Consider the following 11083-nt stretch of genomic DNA (forward strand, 5'->3'; position numbering starts at 1 on the left):
GGGGCAGCAAGCCACGGCGGGAGGCAGCGGTTGCGGGGATCGAGGGGAGAGGGGGTCCGGGGCCGGCCTTATAAAGGCACGGGGCCGAGGCCTTTCTTGGGCGAGGGGGCATCCGGCGGCGGGGAGATGCCGGACTCCGGCGAGTCCCTGTCGGGCACGGCGGGAGCTAGGCGCTGGCGGCGCGGGCTGGGCTGGCTCAGCTGGGCCGGCCCAGTTCGGGAGAGAGGAAGTTTTTTTTTCAACAGAGAGAAAAAGAAAAGAAATCAAATATAAAATAAAATATTATATAGGCATATAATATATCAAAATTTTCAGAAAAAGATTTTCTACAAGTTGAACATTTTTCCAACATCAAATAAAATCCTCACAAATCCAAATAAATCAAAGAGTGCTACTGGTTCAATAAAACCTTATAAAAATCATTTTAAAAATACCAAAATGATTTCAAATTAATTTTTCTCCAATTTTCTATTGTAGGGAATCATGTTACCCTATTTTCCATATATTTTTATTTTTGGAGAAAAATAATTTGAATAAAACTCAAATAACTCCAAATTGAAAATAAATTCAAAAGAACTTTGAATTTAATTCTTTGAAACTCCCAACTCATATTTCATATATTATGAAGAAGTCATTTTATCTTCTCAAATCATTGAGTTGCATAAAGTTTCAGAATTGGAAATATTTTCAAATGAAATTCAAATATTTTCAACACCCCTTGTCATTTAAATAAATGGAAGAAGTCATGTCATCTTCTCTCTAGGGTTTTGTGGTGAAAAGAATTTGAATTTACGAAGATCATAAAAGCAAAATGAAAGTTTGGGAAAGTCCTTTTATTCCCTCTCATTTAACTTTCAAAAAGTTTCGAATTTCACTCAATCAATCACACCACAATCAAACAAACAATCAAATCTATCTATTTATTATAACATTCCAAAATTTAGAATTTTGGGATGTTACACAGCTTCTATGGGCTCTTCTCTCTTCAGCTTGATCTTCATCAACCAAGCATCCCCTTCCACGTTGTTGGAGGAAGGAGAAGACATGATGCTTGGCTCAATAGATCTCACCGAAAATAGCAAGAAAAGAAAACAGAAGATTTCTCCGCGATAAGGTGGTCAATAGGTTCGGGGGGTATATAAAGATTTTTTATCTTGGGAAACAAGCAAACAGAAGAAAAACGAAGTCCGGAATGTACCCAAGCGTGCCCAGGTGGGTTGTGCCCACCAGGGTCACTTTCCTAGTAGTTTCTTATTTTCCTAATTTTTGTTATATTCCAAAACGGACATAAAATATTGTTGCAGATTTTTTGGTGTCCGTTTACTTACCGTATCATGTACCTCCTCTTTTTCATGATTCTAGAGTGTTCCAAAAGGTCTCTTTTATGTGTTCTTCCGGTGTCATAGTTTGGATAATATTGCTTTCAACATTAATGGGCGTACCTGAGATAAAATGTTTTATTCGTTGCCCATTAGCAACCTTCGGGTTAGTACCTTCGGCATTATTTATTTTGAAAGCTCCAGACCGATAAACCTCCTCGATAACATAGGGTCCTTCCCATTTGGAGAGGAGTTTTCCTACAAAGAATCTGAAACGTGACTTGTAAAAAAGAACATATTCTCCAACTTTGAACTCACGCTTTTGGATTCTTTTATCATGCCATCTTTTAACTTTTTCTTTAAATAATTTGGCATTTTCATAAGCTTGGGTTCTCCATTCATCTAATGAGCTAATATCAAATAACCTCTTTTCACCGGCAAGTTTGGAATCATAGTTGAGTTATTTAATTGCCCAATAAGCTTTATGTTCTAACTCAAGAGTCAAATGACAAGATTTTCCATAAACCATCTTATAAGGAGACATACCCATAGGATTTTTATAAGCTGTTCTATAAGCCCAATGTGCATCATCTAATTTCTTAGACCAATTCTTCCTGGACCTATTGACAGTCTTTTGCAAAATTAATTTTATTTCTCTATTGTTAAGTTCAACTTGACCACTAGACCAAGGATGATAGGGTGATGCAATTCTATGGTTAACAGCATACTTGGAAAGCATTTTACGAAAAACGCCATGAATAAAGTGTGAACCACCATCAGTCATTAAATATCTGGGGACTCCAAACCTTGGGAAAATAACTTCCTTAACCATTTTAATAGAGGTGTTGTGATCAACACTACTAGTTGGAATAGCTTCTACCCACTTAGTAACATAATCAACAGCAACCAAAATATGAGTATACCCATTAGAAGAAGGAAAAGATCCCATGTAATCAAATCCCCAAAACATCAAATGGTTCAACAACAAGTGAATAATTCATAGGCATTTCCTGACGCTTAGCGATATTACCTATTCTTTGGCATTCATCACAACATAAGAAAAACTTACGAGCATCCTTGAAGAGAGTAGACAATAAAATCAAGATTGCAATACCTTGTGAGTAGTTCCGTCTCCCGCATGATGTCCTCCATAAGCTTCGGAGTGACATTTTCGTAGGATTTGTCCCTGTTCATGCTCAGGTACACAATGTCTAATAATACCATCTAATCCTTCTTTATAAAGATGTGGCTCATCCCAAAAGTAATCTCTTAAATCAAAGAAGAGTTTTTTCTTTTGTTGGTATGTAAAGCTAGGTGGTAAATATTTAGCAACAATGTAATAAGCATAGTCAGCATACCAAAGAGTGTTATGAGAAACATTTATTGCAGCTAACTGCTCATTAGGAAAACTATCATCAATAGGTAGTGGGTCATCAAGGACATTCTCCAACCAAGACAAGTTATCAGCTACGGGGTTCTCCACTCCTTTTCTATCAGTGATATGCAAATCAAATTCTTGTAGCAAGAGAACCCATATAATGAGCCTAGGTTTAGCATCTTTCTTTTCCATAAGATATTTAATAGCAGCATGATCGGTGTGAACAATAACTTTAGAATCAACAATGTAAGATCTGAAATTATCACAAGCAAACACCACTGCTAGAAATTCTTTTTCAGTAGTAGCACAATTTCGTTGAGCATTGTCTAGAGTTTTACTAGAATAATAAATAACATTTAGTTTCTTATCAACTCTTTGTCCTAGAACAGCACCAACAGCATAATCACTAGCATCACACATAATTTCAAAAGGCAAGTTCCAATCAGGTGGTTGAACAATAGGTGCAGAAATTAAGGCTTTCTTGAGTGTTTCGAAGGATTCTAAACAATCATCATCAAAAACAAAAGGAATATCCTTTTACAAAATATTTGTAAGAGGCCTAGAAATTTTAGAGAAGTCTTTGATAAATCTCCTATAGAAACCAGCATGACCTAGGAAACTATGAATATCTTTGATATCTTTAGGACATGGCATTTTCTCAATTGCATCAACATTAGCTTTGTCCACCTCAATACCTCTTTCAGAAATTTTATGGCCCAAAACAATACATTCATTAACCATAAAGTGGCACTTCTCCCAATTCAAGACAAGATTTGTATGCTCACTTCTCTGCAAAACTCGATCAAGATTACTTAAACAATCATCAAAAGACTTCCCATAAACAGAAAAGTCATCCATGAAAACCTCAACAGTCTTTTCACAAAAGTCAGAGAATATAGCAGTCATACATCTTTGAAAGGTAGCAGGTGCATTGCATAAACCAAAAGGCATGCGTCTATAAGCATAAGTTCCAAAAGGACAAGTAAAAGTGGTCTTTTCTTGATCAGGTTGAGAAACAGGTATTTGTGAAAAACCAGAATATCCATCAAGAAGCAAAAAAATGTGTGTGCTTAGATAATCTTTCTAGCATTTGATCAATAAAAGGTAGAGGGTAATGATCTTTTCTAGTTGCTTTGTTTAATTTTTTTAAATCAATTACCATTCTATAGCCTGTAACAATTCTTTGTGGAATAAGCTCATTCTTGTCATTAGGAACAACAATAATACCTCCTTTCTTAGGGACACAATGAACATGACTCACCCATCTACTATCAGCTATAGGATAGATTATACCTGCTTCCAGAAGTTTTAATATTTCCGTTCTTACCACTTCTTTCATCTTTGGATTTAACCGACGTTGGTGATCAACAACGGGTTTAGCATCAGGTTCCATATTAATTTTGTGCTGACATAGAGTGGGACTAATGCCCTTTAAATCATCAAGAGTATATCCAATAGCAGCTTGGTGCTTCCTTAGAACTTTCAATAATCTTTCTTCTTCATGTTCTGAAAGGTTAGAACTAATAATAACAGGATATATCTTCTTCTCATCAAGATAAGCATATTTCAAAGTGTCTGGCAATTGTTTTAACTCAAACACAGGATCACCCTTAGGTGGAGGAGACCTCCTAGAGTTTCAATAGGCAAATTGTGTTTAAGCAAAGGACGTTGTTCAAAGAAAATCTTATCTATTTCATTTCTTTCACGCATATGTAAATCATTTTCATGGTCCAGCAAATATTGTTCTAGTGGGTCTGTAGGAGGTACAGCAATAGAAGCAAGACCAATTATTTCATCCTTACTAGGAAGTTCTTTTTTATGAGGTTTTCTACTAAACTTGGAAAAATGAAACTCATGAGACTCGTCACCAAAGCTAACACCGACAGTTTGTTTCTCACAATCTATTTTAGCATTAACGATGCTCAAGAAAGGTCTACCAAAGATAATGGGACAAAAGTAATCTTGTGGGGAACCAAGAACAAGAAAATCAGTAGGGTATTTTATTTTTCCACACAAGACTTCAACATCTCTAACAATCCCAAGAGGTGTGATGGTGTCTCTATTAGCAAGTTCAATGGTGACATCTATGTCTTCTATCCCGACGGGGTCTATGTCATTCATAATTTCTTGATATAAGGTAAAAGGAATAGCACTCACGCTAGCACCTATGTCACACAAACCATGATAACAGTGATCTCCTATTTAACTGAGACAACGGGCATGCTAACAACAAGTCTATGTTTATCTTTTTTATTGGGTTTAGCAATTCTAGCAGCCCAATCACAAAACTAAATAACATGCCCATCTACATTTTCAACCAGGAGATCTTTAACCATAGCAACACTAGGCTCTACTTTGATTGGTTCAGCTGGTTTAGGTGTTCTAATATAACTTTTATTAACCACAGTTGAAACTTTAGCATGTTCCTTCATCCTAACAAAGAAAGGTGGTTTTTCAATATAAGCAGTAGGAACAACTGGATCAACATTATAAATAATAGTTTCGGCTTTAGCTATTACCGGTTCTTTAATTTCTTCTTTAATAGGTGGGTGATATTTAAACCACTTCTCCTTAGGGAGATCAACATGATTAGAAAATGATTCACAAAAGGAGGCTACTATCTCAGAGTCAAGTCCATATTTAGTGCTAAACTTTTGAAAATCATTGGTATTCATAAAAGATTTAACACAATCAAACTCGGTTAAAACCTGACTCTTTACCTTCATCGAGTTCCCAATCTTCAGAGTTGCGTTTAATTCTTTCCAAAAGATCCCACTGGAATTCAATAGTCTTCTTCATAAAAGAACCAGCACAAGAAGTATCAAGCATGGATTGATCATTACGAGAAAGCCGAGCATAGAAGTTCTGAATAATAATTTCTCTCAAGAGCTCATGATTGGGGCATGAATATAATATTTACTTAAGCCTCCCCAAAGCTAGAGCGATACTTTCTCCTTCACGAGGCCAAAAATTATATATATAATTCCGATCACGATGAACTAGATGCATAGGATAATTTTTTTGGTGAATTTCCAATTTCAATCGATTCCAATTCCAAGATCCAATATCATCGCTAAGCCTATACCATCCCAATGCCTTTCCCTTCAAATATAAAGGGAAAAACTTCTTCTTAAATTCATCTCCGGGTAAACCTGCAAGCTTAAATAATCCACAAGTTTCTTCCACATATATCAAGTGCATATCAGGATGTTCGGTTCCATCTCATGCATAAGGATTAGCTAGCAGTTGTTCTATCATACCGGAAGGAATTTCATATTCAATATTTTCAGTAGGTGCAGTAGGTTGAGGGGCAACTAATTGTGGTTTTGGTCAAGGTGAAGATACCCCAAACAAACCCCTCAAAGGGTTATTTTCCATAGTAACAAGTGACAATAGATTTCAGCATGTAGCAATAATTTTTCCTTACCAATTTCCACTAACCAAGAGTGCTTCACTCCCCAGCAACAGCGCCAGAAAAGAGCCTTGATGACCCACAAGTATATGGGATCAATTGTAGCCTTTTCGATAAGTAAGAGTGTCAAACCCAATGAGGAGCAGAAGGAAATGACAAGTGGTTTTCAGCAAGTGCTGAAATTGTAAGTAACAAAGTAGTTTGATAGCAAGATAATTTGTAACGAGCAAGTAACGATAGTAGTAACAAAAGTGCAGCAAGGTAGACAAATCCTTTTGAGGCAAAGGACGGGCCAAAACGGTCTCTTATGATAAGCAAAGCGTTCTCGAGGGTACACTGGATTTTCATCTAGTCACTTTCATCATGTTGATTCGATTCGTGTTCGTTACTTTGATAATTTGATATGTGGGTGGACCATAGGTGTTGTTCTTACTTGAACAAACCTCCTACTTATGATTAACCCCATCGCAAGCATCCGCAACTACGAGAAAAGTATTAAGAATAATTTCTAACCATAGCATTAAACTTTTGGATCCAATCGGTCCCTTACGGAATAGCGCATAAACTAGGTTTAAGCTTCTGTCACTCTTGCAACCCATCATATAATTACTACTCCATAATGCATTCCCTTAGGCCCAAATATGGTGAAGTGTCATGTAGTCGACGTTCACATGACACCACTAAGGGAATCACAACATACATACTATCAAAATATCAAACACATATCAAGTTCACATGATTACTTGCAACAAGATTTCTCCCGTTACCTCAACAACAAAAGTAACTACTTACAAATGATAATCATGCTCAAGATCAGAGGGGTATTAAATAACATATTGGATCTGAACATATAATCTGCCACCAAATAAACCATATAGTAATCAACTATAAGATGTAATCAACACTACTAGTCACCCACAAGTACCAATCTGAGGTTCCGGTACAAAGATTGAACACAAGAGATGAACTAGGGTTTGAGAGGAGATGGTGTTGTTGAAGATGTTGATGGGGATTGCCCAGAATTGTTGGTGATGATGATGACGATGATTTCCCCCTCCGGGCGAGAAGTTCCCCCGACGGAATCGCTTCGCCGGAGGGAAAAAGTGCTCCTGCCCAAGTTCCGCCTCGAGACAGCGGTGCTCCGTCCCGAAAGTCTTCTCCTTATTTTTTCTAGGTCAAAATGACTTATATACCAGAAGATGGGCACCGGAGGTGGGATGGGCTGAGCACAACCCACCAGGGTGCGCCAGGGGGGCCAGGCGCGCCCTGGTGTCTTGTGCTCACCAGGTGGCCCCCCTCCGGTGGTTATTTGCTCCAGTTTTTCTTATTTATTCCATAAAAATTCTCCGTGAAGTTTCAGCTCATTTGGAGTTGTGCAGAATAGGTAGCCTGACATAGCTTTTTCAAGTCTAGATTTCCAACTGCCGGAATTCTCCCTCTTTGTGTGTACCTTGAATATCATGAGAGAAAAGGCATTAGAATTACTCCAAAAAGCATTATTATGCATAAAAACATTATAAATAAAAGTAGGTAAACATGATGCAAAATCGACGTATCAACACCTCTCTCTCTCTCTCTAAGCATGTGGACATGTTTTCGATTGCGGTTTTCACTTGAGGACAAGCGAGGTCTAAGCTTGGGGAGTTGATACGTCCATTTTGCATCGTGTTTTCCTACTGTTATTTATAATATTTTTATGCATAATAATGCTTTATGGAGTAATTCTAATGCCTTTTCTCTAATAATATGCAAGGTTTACACAAAGAGGGAGAATACTGGCGGCTGGAATTCTGGACCTGAAAAAGCTACGTCAGAGTTACCTATTCTGCACATCTCCAAATAAGCTGAAAATTTACGGAGAATTGTTCTCAACATATGAAAAATATTGGAGCAAATAACTACCAGAGGGGTCCCACCAGGTGGGCACAACCCACCTGGGCGCGCCAGGGAGCCCAGACGCGCCCTGGTGGGTTGTGCTCTCCTCGGCCCACCTCTGGTGCCTATCTTCTGGTATATAGGTCATTTTGACCTAGAAAAAATAAAGGAGGAATTTAGGGACGAAGCGCCGCCGTCTCGAGGCGGAACTTGGGCAGGAGCACTTTTGCCCTCCGGCCGAGCGATTCCGTCAGGGGAACTTCCCTCCCGAAGGGGGAAATCATCACCATCGTCTTCACCAGCAACTCTCCCATCTTTGGGAGGGCCATCTCCATCAACATCTTCAACAACACCATCTCCTCTCAAACCCTAGTTCATCTCTTGTTCAATCTTTGTACCGGAACCTCATATTGGTACTTGTGGGTGACTAGTAGTGTTGATTACATCTTGTAGTTGATTACTATATAGTTTATTTGGTGGAAGATTATATGTTCAGATCCATTATGCTATTTAATACCCCTCTGATCTTGAGCATGATTATTATTCATGAGTAGTTATTGTTCTTGAGGTCACGGGAGAAGTCATGTTGCAAGTAATCATGTGAACTTGATATGTGTTCGATATTTTGATGATATGTTGTGATTCCCTTAGTGGTGTCATGTGAGCGTCGACTACATGCCACTTCGCCATATTTGGGCCTAAGGAAATGCATTTTGGGATAGTTATTAGATGATGGGTTGCTAGAGTGACAGACGTTTAAACCCCAGTTTATGTCCTATTTCGTAAGGGACTGATTTGGATCCAAAAGTTTAATGATATGGTTAGATTTTATCTTAATACTTTTCTCGTAGTTGCGGATGCTTGCGAGGGGGTTAATCATAAGTAGAAGGTTTGTTCAAGTAAGAACAGCACCTAAGCACTGGTCCACCCACATATCAAATTATCAAAGTAGCGAACACGAATAAAACCAACATGATGAAAGTGACTAGATGAAATTCCCGTGTACCCTCAAGAAAGCTTTGCTTATCATAAGAGATCGTTTTGGCCTTTCCTTTGTCACAAAAGGATTGGGCTACCTTGCTGGACTTTATTTATCATTATTGTTATTTGCTTGTTACAAATTATCTTGCTACCAAACTACTTGTTACCGACTATTTCAGTGCTTGCAGAAAATACCTTGCTGAAAACCACTTTTCATTTCCTTCTGCTCTTCGTTGGTTCAACACTCTTACTTATCGAAAGGACTACGATTGATTCCTTATATTTGTGGGTCATCAACAGCTTGCCGAGACTAGAACCATGGCCCCCCCTTGGCGCGGCCGCAGTCCTCTCCTCCATGGCCGGCAGGCACGAACCGCCGCCGGGGCCCGAGATGGCCATCGAGTCGCCGGCGCCCTGCCCGGCCCTCTGGCCACGCACGTCACGAACTCCGAATTGCCAGTGCACCCGCCTCGGGCCAGATCTGCTCCACCCGTCTCCACTGATGCGACCGTCGGAGGGGACGCCGCTCTGCCCGCTGTCGTACAAGACCCCCAAGAACAGAGGCTCATCACGATTAGAGAAATCTGAGACAGAGTCAAGGTGAATCAGGATCTTGTACTGCAAAAGGGATGGCTCCATCAATGGCGCAGCCTGCCCCAGCTCCGGAACCGCAAGCCACCTGAGCAAAGGAATGGCCACCGGCTCCGCCGTCCAAGTTGTGATCCTGAACGCAGAGAGGTCCTGTCGCGAGCTCGTCTCCGGTGCCACCATGTCAACCAAGCATGACGAGCCCAGGAGGTCCTCCGCGATTCCACGCTCCCATGCATGCGCCGGAATGCCCTCCAGCACTAGCGAGACTTTGAACTCGAACACGGCGTGCACGGCCTGGGCTTGCCGGTTCCATTGCCTGAAGTAGAGCCGGACTCCACGGTGCTCGACGAACGGCCTCTTCGCGACCCTGTTACGGTGCTCCTGGCGGCCGAAAATGATGAGGAAGTCCTCCGGGCGATAGCTGTGAACAGAAATCCATTCCCGCTCGATGCCGACGATCGCCCCGAGCGCCCCGAACACGAACCCCGGGGTGATGTCGTGATGGGCACCCGCTGCATAAGTCACCATGGCAAATTGCAGCCTCCTCTCGAGATCCGCCATGGAAGAGGTGTGACGGATGATGCACAGCTCCTGCGGGTTGAACTCCTCTGGCTGAGCGCTAGCCAGGTGCGGGAGGTGCAGGCGAGGCCAGACGGCAGGCGCCGCCGCAGAGGCGTGCGGCGGCGGGGGAAGCGGGGCGAGGGCCTCCTGCCCGTAGCTCGGCGCGAGGGCGCCTGGTCGGCGCGGTCCACCCTGGCCGCGACATGGCGCCGGAGCTCGCCCTCCGGGGACGGGCTGCGTGGCCTCTTGCAGTCCTTGGAGCAGTGGCCGGATCCATCACACCTGAAGCAGACGATGTCGTTCGTACAATCTCGCCGGAAGTGCCCCTCCTCGAAGCATCTGAAGCACAAACCTGCCATCTCAGGCGAAACCTCCCTCCTCGGCCTCACCGAGGTCTTCTCGTGCGCAGCGTGCCCGCGGTCACTGACCCAGCGCCTCCACATCTCCTTCCTCGTCGGCGGCGGCTGCCTCCAGGCCGCCGCGTCCGGCACCACCACCACATCCGCAACCGGGGGCTGGGGCAGGGCCCATCGCCTCTGAGCCCGCCGAGCTCGAGGATAGGCCGAGGCCGGACACCACCGGCCGCTCACCGGAGGGGCGGAAGGTGGAGTCGATGGAGCAGGGACTCGTCACCATGGGAGCGAGCGCGACTAACGGGAGCAGCAGGTTGGAGGACTAGCGGAGCGGGCGGTGGCCGCCGGGGTCGGAGTGATCGCCGGCGGGGAAGGGTGGTCGCCGCCGCCGGAGTGGCGAATGGCGGGCAGGGGCTCTCGCTCTCGCTCACGATCAAGCGGAGAAAGTGAGAGTCGATCCAAATATTGTCTATCTACATCTATTATGATTTCGTTAAATCTCAAGATGTTATGCCGGCTAAGTCCGTCGAAAATGCTCATAAGGGTAGGATTGTTTGTGCGTGCATTCATGGGTGAATGTATGCTCGGTGTATGTGAGGGACCTCGATGTTCA

Source organism: Aegilops tauschii, chromosome 4, assembly GCF_002575655.3.
Source record: "Aegilops tauschii subsp. strangulata cultivar AL8/78 chromosome 4, Aet v6.0, whole genome shotgun sequence".
In the NCBI taxonomy this organism is placed as follows: Eukaryota; Viridiplantae; Streptophyta; class Magnoliopsida; order Poales; family Poaceae; genus Aegilops; species Aegilops tauschii.